Here is a 21,378-nt window from a genome sequence, read left to right as displayed (position 1 = left end):
TTACAAAATCCTACGTAAAATGTTAACTGAAAGACACAAAAAGGACTGATCCTGGATTTGTATTTAGTGTTTCACATAATACATCAGGTACAGTAATGAAGAGAAATGCCATTTTGGGGATGCTTGGAAACTGCAGACAGTGATATTCCAGTGCCATTCATGTCCACAAATACAGTAGATTAACGATGCAGGTAGCACCAATTTCTGATGTAGCAATAAACTCTTATGTAAAGTAGTTCTTCAGCTTTCCCCGTCACTATTTAGTAATGAACCTTGTGAAACAAACATTATTACATTTGCTGCAAGACCTTTTCCTTTCCCCACAGTAGTTGCGACTACTTTAACAATTATAAGACTCAATTATATAGGAATGGAAATGTCCACACATATAAACAACTACACAGCTTATCCAGACAGTATTTGTGGGAGTGTTGGGGGTTACTTTATTCCACAACTCTAAATAAACAAGCAGGCCTTTCAATGGCTCAGCCTGTACTGCAGCTTAAGGTTAACGGAAACTGAGCTCGTGTGTGGGGTTTACCTTACTTTTGGAATGTTTCTATTCAGAATGTTTATATTCAGAGTAAATCCATAAATCTCAATTGGCACATAGCTAACACACATCATGCCAGTTCCTGGGCTGAGCCACATCCCTTTTCATTCAGACAATTCTTGAAGCAGGCCAAAGTTCATTTTTATATTTACAGAAGGATTCTGGTAACTCACAGATGGGGGTGGGGGTACTTTTGGACAAAGATTTTTCCCAAAGTCACATTCTTTAAATCCAGTTCGAGATCACTCTGCCATAAATGTGTTATATCACCTTTTCTTTTATCATAAGATGTGCTACCCAGTTTTGATGTGGTAAGACATCAAAGTACCAAAACCAGAAGAATAATTTCCAAAATGTAACTAATATACCTCAGTAGAAACCTCAGCAGGACTAAACTGCCATTCATTTTTTTTGCTGACCTGACTTAAAACAACAGTACCAAAGATCTTTCCATGTGAAGCTATAATTTTAAGAATGACAGAACAGTGCTACAAGTTACTAAACAGAAAAATGGATGTTTCCCAATAAAAAGTTATTCCTCTTGAATTTTGCTCATCCCTGATTCAATCCAATTTAATTCCCCCCCCAAAGTACCAGTAAACAAATATTGGCTGTGTATTAGGGTGCCAAGCCATATGTCCTGGACAGGAGTCTTGTGGTTATTTACATCCAACATGGTCAGGATTCTACCTGCCAAATGTGGACGCAAACACATTGAGAGACTCTTGCCTGAATGGCTTTATAAATGTATCCATGAAAACATAAATCAACCAGTATTTTCACTGCAAAGATCAAATCAAACATTTTTATTCAGTCTTACTTAACTGTTGCATATTCTTATAAAGCCAAGTGGTATCATCCATATCCACATCCAGACCACAGTGGTGACACGCAGTGTGTGAACACATTGGTTTTCCAACAAAACTTGAATGTCTGAGGTATTCCATGTCTGTATAGACAGTTCTCAGTATGAGAAGGCATTCTTCAAAAGGATTTTAACTACCCTTTATTAGAAAGCTATTGCATTATCAGTGGGCAAAAGTGACGGTCGCAATGTGCTTTGCTGGAAGGCCTTCCTCAGTACTCCTGCGTTTTATAAAGCAGACTTGCCATTTACAGCAAGGGTTCCCAGAACCACAGTCCAGCAGGATTTACATTTCTAAAGGCCTGCAGCTATGATCAATTAAGCAGGGGTTGTGCTCAATTAAGTAATTTAGTCATTTGGAACAAAAATCAGAAGCTCCTTCAGCCTTCAAGAACCAATGTTCCCGTCACTGAAACACTACTTGCTTATTTGAACAACTGCTTGGATGAGTGCCGCCAACCTTTGTTTAGGGTGACCTCTAAGAATGACTGGATTAGGGTTCTCCAGGACCAGGTTTGATACAGAAAGGAAAGTTTCATATGCATCACATCAACCTCTGTAAAAGGTCGAAAGAAAAATCCATCTGTAAGATATACAGCAGGTGTACTACAGAAAACTTTCAACATAAGATATTGAATAAGCAGACACTCTTGACATTTTTAAACCTTCTACATTAAAAATCTCGTATCCCTTAACACTTAATATTCAGTTTCTACCAGGACTATGGAAGTGATCAATGTGAGCCGTTTACTATGCTCAGAAAGATACCAGTGAAATGCCGCTCACAGTGGTCAATACAGATGGCATCACCCTACTTGACCGTGGAGAGTTCACCAAGGTATTTTAGTTGCCTGGGACTGAACTCTTGACCTCCCTAACAGATGAAATCCCGTTCGCCAATGGAGGAGAAATTAGTTCTTTTCCCGAGTTCTTGTATTTCCTTTTAAGAAATCTCGTGACAGACTTTCAAGAAGTTTCAAATAAACCTCTTCAGCTTAAACAGCATTTCAAACTGATGCTTACATTCTCATTGAAGTTAAAGCTATGAGAAGGCAAAACCAAGAGTTCAGAAATTGTGTGAACAGCGTTCTGGTGAAGGAACAAACAAATAAAACCCTTTTCTCCTTAAAAGACTTTAGAAAAAAAAGAGGATGGATTAAAAAAAAAACTTTTTTCCTAAATATGCCAAAAACTAAGACCTTAGCCACACAGCCTTTTAAGACTACATAAGTACTTTTTACAGTATTAGGAAGAAAGAGCAAACCATGAATTTTTACACTTATAAGCACAACTGTGTTATATCCAAAAGAAACAGCAGGAACTAAAAAACATACTACCACATTGTGTATGCCACTGCTACAGGTGAGCAGGAAATCTGACTGAACATTGTGTGACAACGGTAAAAAGATTTAAGAAGGGAGAGCGAAACACTTCAAATACATCGATATTTTAGCTGTTACACAATATACGACACCGAACGTCAAAACAATTCTCTCTTTGCGTCAATTGATCACTCCCGACTGGCTGAGAGGCACTTGATTGACCGTTTCATCAGCAGTAAATCACCAGATCTGCGAGCCAATTGGGCACAGAGGAGGAGGTGATGTAACGAGAGGAATGCCAACCTTATTGAAAATAAAATAAAAGGGACTCACTGATCAAGTGAAAGGCACCTCAGTGCTATGGGCATGGCCGACTTGCTATGAGCAGAGCCAAGTCCTCTTCTGGCTCTGCAAGGAGTCAAGGTTTCAAATTGACCTCCCTGATGGATGACGGTAAGCGTGGAGCAAACGCGCAGCGTGACAGTGTAACTGTTGTGAACAACGGGTCAGTCCAGGGGGAGGCCCATGCGTGCTGGTTGGGTAAGGAGTACCCAGTAGCCACAGACCTTTCGTGTGCAGTGACTGATGGGAACCCGACTCCAACCGCACAGCTCTGCTTTGAACAGATCCTGGGCTTTCACTCGCTTGCCCTTCCCAGTCCCTGATCCTGAAGCGACATTTTTCAAGAAGTTACTAGCACCCAAACGCCCACCTCTCATTTGCACCCTTTACAGAACAACATACACCGTGCTACTGGTGCGAGTGTGATGGTCCCTTGCTAAACCTCAGGCAGGAAGTCCTCAATATAATGTAATTTGAACATTTCCCTCTATACTGTATCTATCCTTCATTCCATGATTTGATCTACTTCACAATGTAACTTGGGAGTTCAGCTATTTGCAAACTACCGGCTTCAGTTTCTGTAACAAGTGATGACTTTTAGTTCTTCCCTATACGCGACAATATTTTCCCATTTTGATCCAAGTTTAGTTTATTTGTACGTGATACAATATAGACACTGGAGCAGAGGACAATCAGAATTCACAATGTGGTATTTCTAAGGGTGAGCTATGCATCTCCAAACATTCATAAGAAAAATGTTAATATTATGTTAGGCTTCAGTTCTAAGAAGTCCACCACATCTAGGACAGACCATGATATTGGCAGCTGGGGTGGGTTCTCTTTAGGACACTAAATAATGAATAAAAAAAGGGGTAGGGATGTGTTTGTGCATTTTTCTACATTTTAGCACTCTAGTCTCTAGATGAACACTTGCTCATAGGTTTTCTCCTGGTGAGGGTGGTACTAGTGCAAAGGACTAATACGTAATGTAGATATTATCAAAAACAGAATTTTGTGAGAAATCCTCTGATGTTTAAAACTGTATTTTAGCAATTGTCTTAAGGTAATAATTCAAACGTATAAAGGGAAAGCTGAAGTAAACGGAGACACACAAATACATAAAAACAATGTACAACTGTATTCATTTTCAATCATATAGTTAGACATTTCCCTCCAGTGAATAATGAAGAAAAATCACATTACCCAACTACATTTTCTGAATCTAAATGTAATCAGTCTTGACTGAAAAGATAACTAAAATTACAATATGAAGATATTTAACAAACCTTTAACATTTTCTGCCCTTTTGATCACTGACCCAAACATCACAAAAGCACCTTACTATCACACTCCTTAAAGTTCACTTTCAAGAAGTTAAAATGTGCTATCAATGTTGATAAGAAATCTTCATAGCTCCAAATTCTGTTTTTATTGTCACCAGATTAATCAGTTTTATGTTTATGAGTCAGTAGAAACATTTAACTCCCTTCTGTGCAGCTGAATATTTCACCTACCAAATCTTTTCCACATTACACTTTTCTGGGGTCTGCTGCATAGGGACACATTCAGATCTTTTCATGTTCAACAGTTATGAAGATAAACGATTGTAATCTGTATGTGTACATTTATTTGAAAGCCGGTTCTGATGAAATAAGAACAAAAAACAAGGATGTATGGATTGGATAATGCAGTCTACTAAAAGACCTACTGCCATCTTAATTGGCTTGCACAGGACAATGTCATATTTGTCATAACTGAAGTCCAGAGAATCCTCTAAATCCTTCCCTGGCAGGGATTAAACTATTCCCCTGGATGGAACCTGAGGTTCTGGCACTTCAGAAGTGGGATTATAAACCATCCCCCCAGTCTAGGTCTTTCAGATGCTCTGATTTGTGAACCCTGAGTTCGAACCATAATTGTTACAGTAGATTGGACTGAATCCTGGAGATAGAGATGGTTGATCAAGAACATTTTGCATGCAGTTAACCATGTCTTCATCAATTTAAATGAATCGTACGTTTTGGTTCATGGTCATGCCAGAATGTCACCTTGCAGCCTACCTTAAGCTTTTTGGTTGTTTTGGAGCACTTTGGCCAAAACATCCTGGGACGTGTTGGAGCTCATGATTTCCCCCCAATTTTAACAAGGGCTCCAAGACCCAAAGAGGAAAAACAACCCCAAAACTCATACGTTTTTTCCCCTCAATTACACTGATGTTATTTCCCATGTCCAAAAAGCTAAATTTTCAGATCTGAAAATGAGGCAGGATTGCAAATGTCATTCTGATGCCGTTTGGCCAATTCACCCATTTTTATAGCTTCACCTAGAAAAGGTTTCTTGCGTGCGACCCGGCCATGAAGGCCACAGTCAAGCAGCCTGCATCAGACGGTTCCTTCTAACACCCAGTTTGTTCCGCAGGTCTCCCACTGTTGCCTTCGGATTTACAGACGATTCCTAAGCCACCCGTTTCACAGCCCGAGGTCAAGAGATACACTTGCGCCCTCTTACTGGCAGAATTGCCTCTACACCAGTAGCTTTAAAATTCCATATCAGGCACTACGGTGGAAAAGGGCAAATGCAGGAGACTTGTGGAGGATAATGACCCTTTTGTCTGCAATCATCAGAGAGCTTTCTGACCTTATCCTCCATTGATGCCTACTACTCTTACATCTTCTCTGTCACCACTCTACTCCAGGGAAGGCTTGCATCGTGCTTCCAAAAAGCACAATGTCATCATCAATTTGTTTTTGTTGGATGTTGTGGAGCTACTTAGCCATGCCTAATACCTAAAATTAAATGCTGATCCAGTAATCATCTCCCCCAAAAAGTCAGCCCACTATGCAATTATATGATGCATCTCATTTTCCCTGTAAAATTAGAATCTTCTTGGTACACTATTTGCAATTACAATATAAAACTGTTCAAGAGCACATAGGATTCCCTGACTTGATGCCAATTTCCCCCCCACATAATTACCTTCTCCAGATGCAATTAATTACACACAAGACCATTCTGAATGGAAATCAGATGGTGATGTGCCTAGCTGTAGGCCACATTACTTGGATTTTCCAAATCTACCAAACCGTTTTAACTGCAGGAGTCTCATAGGATTGTAAAATGTGAAGTACATCCAGTTTTACTTAATGTAAATATTAAATTGAGGGGAAACCATCTGGGTTCATGAAGCTGCTATACATTTGAATAAGGAGTATTATGGGAAAAACATTATAGCAATATATGCCTTAGGCTCAACTACCTTACATGATCTTTCATGCTTGTGTAACTCAGACAACCATATAACCCTGCACTCAAGAAAACCCCAGGGCACCAACAACACACCAGCAGTAAGCTTGAGGCATTTACAACAGCATAAACAAAGCAAATCCTGAACAGTCCAGTGGTACTGAAAAACAGTTTATTTTGTCAAAAGTAAATTCAAACTATGCTTATTTGGTTAATGTTTGAAAACTGTGCCTTCGTATTCATTTATTGGAAAGATCTACTCCTGCTTCTGTAACAGTTTCTTCCTTTATCATCTAACATTTTAGACAAGCAAATTCAAGGTGTCAGTGCACAGGAACTACAGATTCTCCTAAAGAACTGTATCGTCACAATGACGAGATTACAGTATTTTATCCTATATATCCTGTATTCAAGAACCATGATGTGAAGGCCTTGACAATTAAACTGTTTGTCCAAAAAGAGAGAAACTAAGCAGATTCAAAGCGATCTATTACAAAGCCTGAAATAAAACCCAGCACATCGATGGCATCACCAGGTGCACAACAGCTGTCAATATGAAAACAGCAACTGAGATCTGAAACTGAAATCTAAACATCTGAAATAGAAGTAGGACCATATGTGAAAGAGACAAATGTACTTGTTCTGCATAAATAAAGAGTAGAAATACATTAGTGAGGGATATTCCTTCACATACAGTATTAAAAGTTATAAAATGTATAAGAAAATAATACTCCAGCACTCTAATTTAGTACTTAATATGACCTTGCATGAGTGTATAGCAGTAACTGCGTGGGCAGGTTTTGTCAGCATCTTTCCTGTTTTCAATTAAATCAACCCTAAAACCCTTCAAAATGGATGCTTCATTACAGTCTTGTCCCCACTCTGATCACCAAGCTTCCATAACCTGACTTATGTGATGGCCAATCCAAGACTTTAGTCCTGACACTTATTTGTCTAATGTGCAAATCTCTTGATGATCCTACAACTACATGCATACCACTCTGAATGTATTGGCCAGTTGCTAAGTTTATGAGTTCTTCAATAACGGAGCTAATTTGGTTTTAAAAAAGTTTATATGTTCCAGCATTATTTAATTCTTGCTGGAACCATTATCAAATCCAAGAAAAGGTAGGTGAAATATTCACTATAGGCCTTGCAGTTCTTACCTAAATTAATTCTGGTCTCAGCTTTGGGAACAATTCATTTTTTTGGCCTTTCAGAGCCAAAAAAGAATGTCAAAGGTCACTTCAAGCTGGTTTTATTGACGCATACTACAGTATGTGTGAATAGTCATTAAATCTATATTTTATTGAAGAGACTTACGTCTTGACCTTCATCACCTTCAACTTGTGTTCTAGTCTCTTATTTTCAAACCAGGCTATCAAATGATTCAGCAGGCCCACAGTCTAGTTTAAAGGAACTACAACAGCTTTTACTTGTCTTGAAGATCTTTTCAGAGTCCTGGCTATAGGATTCACTTATACTTTTCATTTGATCGTTTTGTATTTCCCAAAGTAGAGACCATTTTGACGTTGTTTGACTATGCAAAGATTATTTTTTTGGTTTAGGCTCATAACTAAAAGTTCGTCCATTGTACTTAGAATTACGCTGGTCACTACATATTCTTATTTTAGAAATAATGTACAATAATCTGTAACTATATGAACATTAGCCATGTAATAAGCAGCATATGTAATATCAAATTGCCTTCTCTATTCAAAACAAGAAATTCAGTTCTATTCACCAGTGTTCAATATAGTAACTAAAAATGTACACAACATTTAGGGGTTTTAATAAAGCACCATAGACTTTTAAGTCAAGAAATACCCAAATTGTAGTCACATGTTGCTTCTTTGCAGTTGAGCCCATATATAGGAGATGTATAATGCAGACCTACATTTAATACTTCACCCTCTTCTACAGTTAGCATAAATCCCCCCTCTTCTGCTTCAACACTTCATCCTGTCTCTTGTCCTGTTCCTTTCTTGCACTGTCGTGATGGAACACTGGGACTCTGCACGGAGCCTTCACCAAACCTGACCTTTCACCTTTTCCTAATCGCAGTGAGCTGAAGCCCAGCCTGACGGACACAAGGCAGGATACTCGCACCCTGGACTGGACTGGACACCAGGCCAAGGTAGGGAGTCAACACACATTTGCGCTCATACAGGCACACGTGTGGACTGTGGAAGCACACTAGAGCAACCTTAACTCACATGGCCATAGGGTCAGAGAGAATGGGAATGAACTCTCAGATTCTGGCAGGCCATGATAATTTCCATGCATTGTGTTGAACTGCTTTTGTTTTACTAACTGCACAACAAATCTGAGCTCTGCCCTTTTACGTTTTCTCGCCTTTTCTGGTTATGGCATTATGTACTACTACTATATATTTCCTGTTTCCTGTTGTTTATACCGCTATGCACTTTGATCATTTTAGAGAGATTTTACAGTTCAGCCATTTTAGTGGCCTTGGATAACGTTTTCTGCCCAGTATCAAATACTGAACCTCTTTGTATTTCCTGTGCTGCTTCTGTGTGGTTTTGCAACCTATTTTTCAATCTACAGTTTTGACAAATGTAATAACTACTGTACAGTCAATATTTCTTGAGTAATCATGACAGATTTCCCTAATTTCTTTTGGTATTTTTCCCCCCAGTTAAACAGGTCAAGTCCAAAACTCAAGGTGTAAAGCTTTTGGCTTTACATTATATGAAGAGGTAACTGATATGACATATTTCAGGCTACAGTATACTTTGAAAGAAATCACGGGCTTGGATGAGATCATGTACTTAGTAACTAGGCTGCAGAATGTCTGGTGTTCATCTGCTTTAGCCTTCCCCCATTCAAGATGGAAAGGAGAGACTAAAGATGGTAAATGCACTCGTAAAGATAAGTTCCAGCTACTGTAAATACTCTTCTGCCCAGAATTTCGAAGGTGAAACAGAGGAGTCCCAGAAACACAATTACAAGGACCTTGTTGCCATCTATGCATCAGCCTCTCCATCAGGAGATGTCGGGCCTTAAAGCACTCCGGCCCCCCCAAGTTTAGCTCGGGATGTGTAATCAGAGATGACACCCTTTCTCTGCTGTGCATCTCTGATCGGGTTCTCTCTTTCGAGCTCGGGTTGTATTCCAACTTCTTCTAGAAAAAAGAACCGCACACGGCCAACAAGGACTCAACGCCCGAAAAAAGCTGTATGGGGGACCTGTGGTCCTTGGGCATCACGTTGAACTGGAGCAGTGCTATCTGAACAGAGCCAGGGTACACAGCCGCTGCCAAACCGTGTTGATCCACTTGCGGTCTGCACGGGTTGGCAGACTTTGCAGAAGGATCATTCTCCTCCCTTATCCCGGGGGGGAGGGAGCAATGTAGCTTTAATTTACAAGGCTGGAAAGCGATCAACAGCTAGCGACCGCAGCAACATATTAAAAGGAAGAGCAAGGGTCCTTTTTCCTTTGTCCTGCAAAGACCTACTACCAAGGGATCAGCCCCACATCTCTTTCTCCTACTTCAGCAGCGCTGACGGGCATCTTTTTGTCCTGACAGGATCATTTCACGGTGGCCTTTCAGCAGGCCGAAGGGCTCCTTCCCTTTAACCCCCCTGTCCTAGGCCCCACTCGACAATGGCAGAACGCTCTTCTGTTTATTTTAGCCGACTTGTTCTGCGGGAGGAGGGGTGGAGTGGGGCGCGACAGAGGGCGCCTTTGTGCGAATGCAGCTCTCGACATGGAGGTGCGGGACTGTGTTGCCTTTCTAAACCCGCAGGTCCGTGCTTAGGTCCAGGCAAACAGAGGAACTGCTCCTCGCTCTCCTTGTGGGATACGCTACAGAGCAAGAGGGAGTCCACGTTAATGACAACTTAGAGCAGCAGCCATGTCACCCTGCAACTCACAACTGGCAGCCCACTGAAGCTCAGCAGGTGTGAGCCTGGTCAGTACCTGGATGGGAGACCTCCTGGGAAAAACTGAGGCTGCTGCTGGAAGAGGTGTTAGTGGGGCCAGCAGGGGGCGCTCACCCTGCAGTCCATGTGGGTCCTATGCCCCAGTATAGTGACGGGGACACTTTACTGTAAACAGGTGCCGTCCTTCGGCTGAGACGTAAAACCGAGGTCCTGACTCTCCGTGGTCATTAAAAATCCCAGGGCGTTTCTCGAAAGGAGTAGGGGTGTAACCCCAGCGTCCTGGCCAAATTTCCCATTGGCCCTCACTAATCATGACCTCCTAATAATCCCCCTCTACGAACTGGCTTCATTACTCTGCTCTCCTCCCCACTGATAGCCCCCACTGATAGCTGATGTGTGGTGAGCGTTCTGGCACACTATGGCTGCTGTCGCATCATCCAGGTGGATGCTGCACATTGGTGGTGGTGGAGGGGAGTCCCCATTACCTGTAAAGTGCTTTGAGTGGAGTGTCCAGAAAAGCGCTATATAAATGTAAGCAATTATTATTATTAATTATTAGAGTACACCTAAATATTAATTCTACACCCTAGGTATTGATATTACAAGTGGAAAAGGTTAAGTGTCCTGGTCAGCCATCAAATCACAGCTTATACTAAATATCAAAATCCCATTTATTATTAAGCATACGTTTTTTGCATACGAGCAAAACTGTTGATTCAAGTGCTTAATTCCATATTCGCTACGGTCAAGGTTAAACCTTCAGACTGTCGGTTTTGCATGGGTGTATCCGGGAAATGATGGACTATTTTGTACAGTACACCACGGGCTAACTTTAAAACCACCCACTGCACAAGTTCCGCAGACATTCCTGGGAACGAAAGAGCAGCTTGAACTGAACCGTAAATAGAAAACAAAAACGTTACTGATGGAAAATAAATGTTTTGATGGTGCTGTCCTAATGTATCTTTCAGCACCGCCACATCAATCCCGAGATGGGAGACCGGAGGAAAACCAGACTGCTGCCGTACGTGGCACTGGTGGACCAGTAGGTGGTGCGCTCGCCTCTGGAGCAGCGATGCTGTAGGATGCGCCATCCTTCAGATGAGACTTAATCAAAGGTCCTGACTGCTTGCTCACTAAAAAATTGGCACCATTTGCAAATTGTTTTGTCTAAATTCCAGTCTGGTCAATCAACATCACCCACCTCCAATTCAGTTCGGCGAAGTAATTTTTCAGTTTCATAACCAATCTGCTGTGCAATGGGACTGGTGGCACACGATGGCAGCCACACATTAACCAGATGGACAAACTGGGTCCCCTTCTACATGTAAAGCTCTGTGCATTCTTCTTGGATGAAGAAGCACTTCATAAAGGCAATTAAGCTGTACAACTTAATACATACACGTTCAGTAAATATACACTTAATGTGATTTAAAATGAGGTTTTGAGCACCCAAAAGGTCACCCGTAGACACAAATGTCTCTCCTTTTTTTTAACCTCTTCTTCCACACAGCTCCTCCCAGTCTGCTTTGCCTCAGTTGTGTCACAGGCCGTGGGCCAAACACCAACGCTGGCCAAATATGCTGTGCTGGTCATTAAACTGGTGTGTGTAACTTGACGTGGAGCCGGTTCATCCAGCTGTTTTACGATCTAGCGCTGAACATAATCCACACCCCCTCTTACCTCCCACAACAAAGCACCCCCCCCTCCCCAAAAAACACACCCTGATAAATGGGGAAACAAGCTGACTTTATGTTCGCAGTTATTACATATAGTTTTTCACATTATCAAGGACACTCAAAAGCTGAACAAAAAGGTACTAAATATGCCCTACTCCTGAAAAGAAATTAGGTCAGATTTAAGGAGTGCGGAAGGGTTACAGCCAATACAGAGTGGAGGATGCTTTCAAGATAAAAGGGCATTTTCATAGCTGGAGAAAATCGCTATCAGCAAGGTGTCTGGTAAAAACAAAAACAAACAAACCCTTTTTTTAAATTCCATAACAGTTATCTGGACTACATGTTTTTCTTAATTTTACACCGAAAACAAACAAATCCGTTAACACAAAGACGGCGGGTGCTAGGTGCTTTATTTGGAAAGCATACAAAGTGTGGGTTTAAGGCAGACCATAATATAACAAAAACGCAGAGGTGTCGGCTGAGTACAGTAGTTTATGCGACATACGTTTCCCCTCAAGACATAGGGTTTTCGGCAAAAGGGAAACTGATCAACAGATACTGTAGCAAGCCCCGCCTATTCCAAATACTGTATCAACTGCAATTAGATCATAGGCGTCAAAGATACCTTAGGGCATCCCCACAAGAATTATTGAGAGGAAAAAAACCTCACACAAAGAAATATCTGTACAGTACACGTACAGGCTCCATCTGTCTAAACATAATAACGTCTTTTGACAATTTCATACAGCACCACGTCGCGCTTTTTATCGTATTTTATTAAAATGTATAAATTAAACCTTCCAGACTAGAGTGCACCACAGCGCCGCCACCACAGATTAATGCAAACAAAAAGCTGATCTTTCTACCGTGCGCAAAAAAAAAAACCCTAAAAAAAATCTCAAAACAAAACGACATCGGACCGACCTCAGGCCCGAAGAAAAACAAATCCCACTGCAGTCCCAAATGATATGGTTTACTAAAAAAATCCTAGTAAAATAGAAGAGGTGAAATCTATGCATTGCGGTCACTTTAACTTAATATACGCCGTGGTAAAAATGTCAACCTCCACCTTTACACAAGAAAGGGGCAGGTTTCCCCCAATTACATTCGACCGAAAAAAAATATAGGAGCTTTGCTTTCTCATAGCCACGTCGAGAGAGAGCCGAATTTAATAACGTTAATTTATTGACCTTTCTGAAGAATTACAAAGATGACTTATATGCGAAATAGTGCAACGTACGCATTTGGCGTTGCAGGCATTTTAGGTCTTTTCATCTGGAAAAAACTCCCAACAAGACGGATTGAAGTTTATTTCCTTTTTTGCGCTACATAGACGGGCGGTAACGTTTTTTTAAAAGCCAGCTACGTGTATTCAATAACGGAGAATCGTTGAAAATATCAAAGGGAAGGATATATTACTTTGCTCCAACATTTGCCAGGAATCAAGGAAAGACGCGACACCATGGGCGGAATTTATATACAGTAGTCAAGCAAAGAGAATACGCGCATCTAATTCATTAAAAGACTATATCCGTGGTCTCCCGGTTAAACGAGGAAATAGTTCAGAAAATCGTGATATAAAAAAAACGAACTCACCAGAAAACGCAGTCAGGGTGGACGATGACAATTCTGCTTGTCTATGATCACCCAAAGATAGGCTGTATAGTTGGTGTTCGCAAACAACAAACGCCATGCAGCAAAATTACTGTGAAACATTTTTCTTCTTTTATTTCTCTCCCTCTCCGAAATATCCAGTAGGGTAAACGTATCGCTTGCTCCCTTTGATTAGGAAGCGTCTCCGAAGGAGGCGAGCGGCTGTGGAGATCAGGAAAAAAATAAGAGCGTTATTCCAAGAAGATTAAAAGCTGACCAAGCCAGAAGAACACTCCGGTATGGGGTTAACAACTTTGCTGTGGCAAACAGGCGCTCCGTGATTGGACGGCGAGTGGCACCAATCACCTGTGGAGAGCTTAGGGTTGATGAGCTCACTCAGCACAGAAAGTTCAGTAGTGTTGTACAAATGTTACAAGACCGACGTCGCCGCTTCGAAGAAGAAGGGACACTCAGCTCCTTTTTGACTCTGTTGACGCTGTAATATACACATAAGAACGAAGAAAAAAAGTAAAAAAAAAACCGACAGGATATGACACTCAAACAACGTATCAGATTATTTTGATCGGGGGGGTATTGGTAACGAAACACTAATGCATGCAAGCAAAATACGTATCGCATAAAGGGAAAGTGACCGCCATCAAATCAGATAATATCCTGGATTTCTTTTATTATATACCCTGGGGTGGGGAGGGGCAAAGTGAAGGTTTAGTTAGTGTCTACCAAAGACCAAACCAATCGCAGAAGGGTCCTTCTTTAGTCTCTTAACTGGACAGAGTATTTGAGAACATGGTTCAAAGTCATAAAAGAGGCGTCTCGCGTACTTCGGTGCCGCCCGGTTTGAGAGTACACGGTTGCGTTTACTGTACCTCCACCCCGAAGTACAGATGCAAAGCTTAGTCATGGCTGTATCACAGCGAGTGTGATCTCAACAGCACTCCAGAGGAGCCAGAGGTACTACAAAGGACGAACACTGCTCCAAGACACAGAGGCTAACATGCAACAGCACCAGTAAGGGACGAGAGGACTCCCTCGACACAGATGTGTATTGAGGACAGTTTGGCTCCCAGGCTGCCCGAGGACACCGGTCATCAGAGTGCATGCGTGCAATGGACAATGCGGAAATAGTTACAAGATTGACAGCTGAGGCTTCAAACTGTTTACGGAAGTCAGAGCGAAGAACCGGGACACTCAAATGAAAGCTATGGTCAGTATGAGTGTGCCCAAATAAAACCATTACAAACACTTCCAGTTAATTGCGCCAGATAATATACGGGATTTTCAAGATTTGAATAAGGGAGGCACCAGCATCAATAATTCAAAATTCCCACAGGTGGCGCGTTTTTTTTTTATTACAGCTGCGACAAATTTGCTTACTTTTTCAGATGTATGTTCTTGTTGAGAGTTTAGTTACTAATAGGAAATATCCTCATCTCTTCCTAACATTAATTACAAATATAAACACAGCAAGATTCAAATAGAAGTAATAGAAAGCTGTATTTAAAGGCTATACACTCGTTTATGAGGTAAAAAGGTAAACAACTTCTCCATATTCTACTTTCATTTTCTGCTGTTATGACCACACTTAACCACAAAAAAGAAGTGAGATAGAGGGAATAAAATAAAGGGATACCCACTATCTTTGAAGCATTCTAAATCAAGTAATATTCTGAACAATCCTAGAGATTTGTGGGAATTAAATTGAGTTTCCTAAGAGGTTAAATGTAGGCTCAGAGAAGGAAACAAGACCAAGAGGACAATCACATCAGAGTTATGAGGGAAAATGTTATCGGGTCTATGACACTGTCAGACCAATCCTGGTCAGCAAAGAGCACCTTCTCACCTGACTTTAACCTTGCCTGATTCTGGTTGTTGTTTTTTTTCAGTCTTACCAGATGTTCTAGATACAAGCAGGGAGCATAAATTCAGGAAGGCTAAACTAGAAATTCTTATCATCTTTTGAACTGACCCGAGTGAGTGACTTTTTTGTGAGATCGCAAGTGTAATGAACATTGCAGTCATAGACTTGACTGCAGTGGCCCTACTGATCACCCATGCCCTCACACAAATACTGTGAGCAGTCATGGTCGGCACTGGCCTGAATTTAATGGCATAGGTGATGTAGAGTGGGACTGGGGTGTCTTTCTTAGATTAAGTGTTAGAAGGTCATCTGCAGAAATTGTACCTCATAAATCAGTTATGCACAGACGGGCTTGCTTATACCGTAAGTCTTTGCAGAAACTCTCCTCTGCCAAGTCAGCCATAGCTTAAGAGATCTGGCTAAAAACAAAACAACAAGACATTTCTTGCCCATGTAATGTATGCTTATGACAACTAATGTCTTCAAAGAAATCATTTTGGGAAGATGTGAGATCCGCCTGAGGCTCTCGGTCCTTTAAAGAACGGCTACCACTAGGCTTGTGTCCTTTTGGCTGCTGTCTGTCTAACGTCTCTTGCAGCTGCTGGAGGGCTGTCAGCCACAGGTGCTCGCATCAGCTCAGGGTGTGGAGAAAGGTCTGTTTTCTGGAGCACCTTGGAGTGGCCTCTTGTCGGCAGCAGCCTGGCCGGAGGATGCAGCCCAGCTGCACAGAGCGGAAAGTGACAAGTCCACAGAACTTTATAACGAATAATAATAAATCCTCACACTCATATAGGGCTTTTTTTTCTGGACCCTCCACTCAAAGGGCTTTACAGGTAACGGGGACTCCCCTCCACCACCACCAGTGGGCAGCCCCACCTGGATGATGCGACGGCAGCCATAGTGCACCAGCACACTCACCACACATCAGCTCTCAGTGTGGAGGAGAACAGTTCATAGTTGGGGATTATAAGGAGGCCATGATTGGTGAGGGCCAATGGGAAGTTTGGCCAGGATAGTGGGGTTACACCCCTACTCTTTTCAAGAAACGCCATTGAATTTTTTATGACCACAAAGAGTCAGGACCTCCATTTTACATCTTATCCAAAGGACAGCACCTTTGTTAGAGCATAGTGTCCCCGTCACTATACTGGGCCACTAGGACCCACAGAGACCACAGGGTGTGCTGCTCTTACTGGTCCGACTAACACCTCTTCCGGCAACAACCTTAGCTTTTCCCAGGAGGTCTCCCATCCAGATACTGACTAGGCTCACATCTACTGAACTTCAGGGGGGTTGCCAGTTGTGAGTAACTTATAACTCGTGTCATGCTGGAAGGAAAAACATTCTGGGCTGGAAGGGGCATGGAGTGACGGCTTTGCAGGCACACTAGCTGATACCATGACAGAAGGATGAAACCGGCCTGACAATGTAGTGTTCTATTACGTGCCTGCTTGGAGCTGTAAAAAAGGGCATGCATGGAGCTCTTTTGCAATTAGTACCCTGTTGAGGCTGTGAAAGACAAAGAGAACAGTCATGGGCACATTACTTTAACAGGGCTGCACAACATAATGCTCTATAATCCTTATATTTCTGTGGATATTTTAATCAATATCGTCTTCGTTTCACCTTATGTAAGCACTTGTCTCACGGTGCCTTCAGTATATTTCTTTCACAGACAATTGAGAAAGAATGTTAATCAGTGGAGAAATATGTGTACCTTTGCTGGTGGCGTTTTCCTTTTTTTCTGGCCCGGGAAAGTGCTTTTTGTTTAGCAGCACACAAGCCCAGAAGCTGCAGTCCAACTTCCCTTGCTTATATACACACTCAGTGTGTGTGTATCTGCAGGATTGAAAGGCATCAGCTCACTCTTTCAGGGCTGTTGTGTGGGTGATATGATCTACCGCACTGCTGTAGATTGCAGCTTACCCTGAATCAATATAGCTTATTATATTGTTAACCCGATGGTTCCTAGAAAATAATAATAGCAGCTTTAATTTATAAAACAGCTTTTCAAACCCAAGGACGCCAAATGTAGTGATATGGAAGAAAAAGAGAAAGAATACAACAAAAGGCAAAAAAATGAAACAGGAATATGGGGGACACATCTGTAAGACAAAAGATTAGAGTAAATGCAATCTGGTAGTGTTAAGGTCCCAGTTCTAAATATTGTGTGCAGTTTTTTTTTAGCACGACAAAGCAACAACTGTTTTGTCTCCTTACTCCGGGAAGCAAAATACATTTTCTCAGGGGCCAGCCAGTTCCCATCAAATTGAAGGCTGTTATACATTTGCAGTGAACGACTTTGGTTTTCATAACGTTTGTCACGTACTGTGGAAACCCCGGTTATGGACAGGTAAGGAAAAAGGTGACAAGATTTCTTCTCTAGATTTCCAGCTCCTGCTATCTTCAGATTGTCAGCCCAGTGTGTCTGAGCTGCTCTCAGAGAGCAGCACTTTCTGTCACTTCCTGTGTCCTGAAATAACCTTGTCTAGACACATCTGCTTTACTGTGGCCACCCTGTCAATAATAAGCACACATACGCATTCTGGGGCTTGCTTTCTCAGATATTGTGATCATTTAGAAACTTTCTAAGACACGACCTTTGTTAAATTGTTGCAGTTGCTCTTTAAAACGATGCTCAGTAAGGGAATAGGCTGCCCAAGCTGACCTAAATAATAGTAATTCTGTGAGCAATGCAAGGAAGGTACCTATAATGTTGGTGTTCTAATACATAATCAAATAAAGTTAAGCACGTTCTTGAGTGTATTTCACATGTGTATTTTTGGTTATGCACTATTAATGATGATGATAGTAATGATATATTGCTACAACTACTAATAATCCATTTTATATATCAGTGCTTAACAGACAACTCAAAGCTATTGCCTTCCACACCTACGCTGGAAAGGAAAAGACCGCATGTGTGCCTGTGATAAAGTATCCACTGCGCCCCCCTCCTTAGACGTGAATGGTATCGCCCTTTCTGATCGGGCTCGCAGGCAGACTGTTTCCCCCTCCTCTCACTCCACAATGGGCACTCTCATCTCCTCACTCTGGCCTGGGGGGGCTGTGTTGTCCTCTCTCCCAGCTGCTGAGAGGAAACAAGACAGAACGCCGCGTCACTTCTGTTTCCTAGCCCCTGCGCTTGTTCCTCTGGTATTTCTTGCCCCCTTCTCCTCCTCTCCCGTCAGACAAGGCCGCATTGAAGACTGGTGCTCAATACAGGGTGTGTGTCCTACATGTGTGACCTCTGCAGTCTTCCAATGAGCAAAATTACACCTTTCTCAAATGACTGCTGAGCTCCTGCGTATTTAAGGAGACAGTTGAAGTATAGATTATATATATACACATGATAGTTCAGGTGGGTAGCTGCGTCAGCATGCGTAGGCTGCAAAGGAACAAGTAATAGGTTTATTCCATGCTGAAAAAAAGAAGAAAGAGAACAGAACGTTTCGGCTGTGGAGCCTTCTTCAGGTGTCCTATTAAGTATATCAAGTATATATACATGATATACTTAATAGAAACAACCAGGCCACCAATTTCAGCTAATTTTAGATTTTAAATGTTTGCGGATTTAAATGAAGGAAATAAAAATGTCGTATTTACTATTATTGTCATGTTTCGTCTCATTGTAATTTATAATTCATACGTACACGTGGGAGTATAATCTCCCCACCCCTCACTTTCAATGACTCCTGTAATGTAGACCATTACATAACAATTATTGTCATGTGATTCCAGTGGGTGGACCGGTCTGTTCTCCACCTAGTGGGTTTGGGAGGAATTGCGCGTCACTGCGGCTTGGAGCCCACAATTTGAGAGGCTAAAATAAGCCTGAGGGACACACCGAAACACAGAGCGTCTAGAGTTGGCGAACAGTGGAAATTGATCACAGTATGTTCATGTATTGTACCTGTTTCTGGGACAGCTAAGACAGTAACAGGGAATTTGTATTTATTACGGAATTCATTTCAATTAATTATTACAGCATAATATCAGCTGTATATCTGTAATTCAGACCTTTTGAGTTTAAATAATTCCAACATACTGTGTTAATGTAAAACATTACATTTCCTATCACGTTTTATTCACAATCATCCTAAAGTTTTTAGAATATGGTATATATAGACAGACGGGAGTATTTGGTAATCACAATGATTCGTTCTGAAATTATCCTTGCTTTACAATCACTAATCGTCATTAATCTGTGGAATGGGGAACAGTTTCTCTCAAATGACCTCACTCATTGAAGCACAGCTGGTGGATGCTGGCTTCTATGTAGCGGTGTAACTGAGAAAATGCTGGAATTCAAGGGTTGTACCAGGTGAGTGACGTTGGATTCTATCATTTGTGTCACACCAGATCAACACATTAGGCAAGATGCTCAGTGAATCTCAGTTAATATTTTAGTGCTTAGGTTTATTTTATCAATCATAGTCACAAAGCAACAAATTAAACTACATTAAACTATAGATCTTCCCGTAATTTTTGCGTATTTAACAGACGTTAAATAATATAAAATCAAATGCCTATTGTACATACAGATTGGTTTCAAGCATTTTTATTTTCTCTGTTTAGTCTGACATTTTAACTATTTGCTCGTTTCATCTATTTATATTTGAAACTTGGGATTCTGAAGATGCGTTTCCGATATATTGCTGAAACCTCGTTTGTTGTATAGGGCTCAATAAATAAAACCAACACTTTTCTTTTATGTTTCTGTATTTTAAAAAATAGTGGTGTTTGAATTAATATAGCAAGCTCTTACTAGACTTAATAACAGAAAGTGAATCGAGATTAGAAATTGGACAATGTACGATTAAACATTTAGGTGGACTTTTGTTGAAATAATGAAGATATAACTTATTTGCCATAAATATTCCCCTAGAGGGCAGTATCACCGTGCTTCTGTAGGGCACCCCCTCGGCTTGCAGAACAAGTAGGTCTGTGTTTGCATCGCTTCACATTAAACCAAGTCGACGATTTGCAACTGTATATATATCACATCGTCATAATTCAAAATGAGCACAATTCAAGAGTAGAAATAATTTTATTCTTTAAAACAGAACAGAAAGATCCTCAATGTTACATTTTATGTACGGTAAAGATAATTTTTAGTTTTTAATAACAAATCAATCTTTTTTTTTAAAAAAAACAGACAATACAGTATTTATTATATGACTTTACACTTCATTTGAATGGTAAGGCAAGGGTCCTGGGCTTGATTCTGAGTTTGTATGTCTGTCTGTGTGGAGCTTGCATGTTGTGATCATGTTCTCAGGCCAGGTTTCATTGTGAAAGACTGGAGTCCTGATCCAGGACAAGAGTATTTTTGTCCTGCCTAGCTCCTAATACTTCAGGAGCAGACTCTGGCTTGCTGGAACCATAACAAAAGTATAGTGAAGCCTCTTTACTCGCTTTTGGTGTTGCAAAGTCAACCAAAAAAACATAAGGCTAGTGTCACCTCATTAAAGGCTTTTTCAAGGCATTTCACAGAGAGAAGCAGTGTCCAATAAAGAAGTCTTCTTCTAGTTTCCAACTGAACTTTCCAACTTTAAACTTAACTTAATTAATTAAAACCTCAATTGAAGACTTGGTGTTCTTTTTTCCAGCTTTTCATAAAGTAGCAGATGACTGGAGACGATCTTTGGCCACTAAGCTACTGAACTATCAAATGGGCCAGAGGGTTTGAATTGGCCTTCTCTTGCTTGTAACCTTTCATATGTTCTTGTGAATTAAAATCATTCAAATTGCCTTCACAGATTTGACAGGTAGCTTGAAATTCCCAACGATTTCAGGGCTTTTAATGAATTAAATAGACCCTATTTTATATCCCAGAAGGCATTGACATGGTCAAGGGCTACTTCAGGACCGACAGCCAAACAAGAGACTGGAAGACACAAGTGGAAATTAAGAGGGAGAATTCAGGACTGAAATCAGGAATTGCTTCTCTAAACAGAAGGCTGAAGGGTCTGAAACAAACTGCACAGCCATGTA

General features: G+C 41.1%; 1 protein-coding gene across 1 annotated transcript in view; it reads right to left on the bottom strand.

The window, feature by feature from the left end:
- LOC102694754 (enhancer of polycomb homolog 1) overlaps positions 1-13,792 on the bottom strand; it is a 67,761-nt gene extending 53,969 nt beyond the window's left edge. The window contains exon 1 of the mRNA XM_069191235.1: positions 13,506-13,792. The gene's annotated coding sequence lies outside the window, so the exon portion shown is untranslated. The remainder of the gene's footprint in view (positions 1-13,505) is intronic.
- Between the last annotated feature and the right edge of the window lie 7,586 nt (positions 13,793-21,378).

Source organism: Lepisosteus oculatus, chromosome 6 (genome assembly GCF_040954835.1).
Source record: "Lepisosteus oculatus isolate fLepOcu1 chromosome 6, fLepOcu1.hap2, whole genome shotgun sequence".
NCBI lineage: Eukaryota > Metazoa > Chordata > Actinopteri > Semionotiformes > Lepisosteidae > Lepisosteus > Lepisosteus oculatus.
Note: the sequence above shows the minus strand (reverse complement) of the source record. Positions and strands in the feature narration are given on the sequence as shown.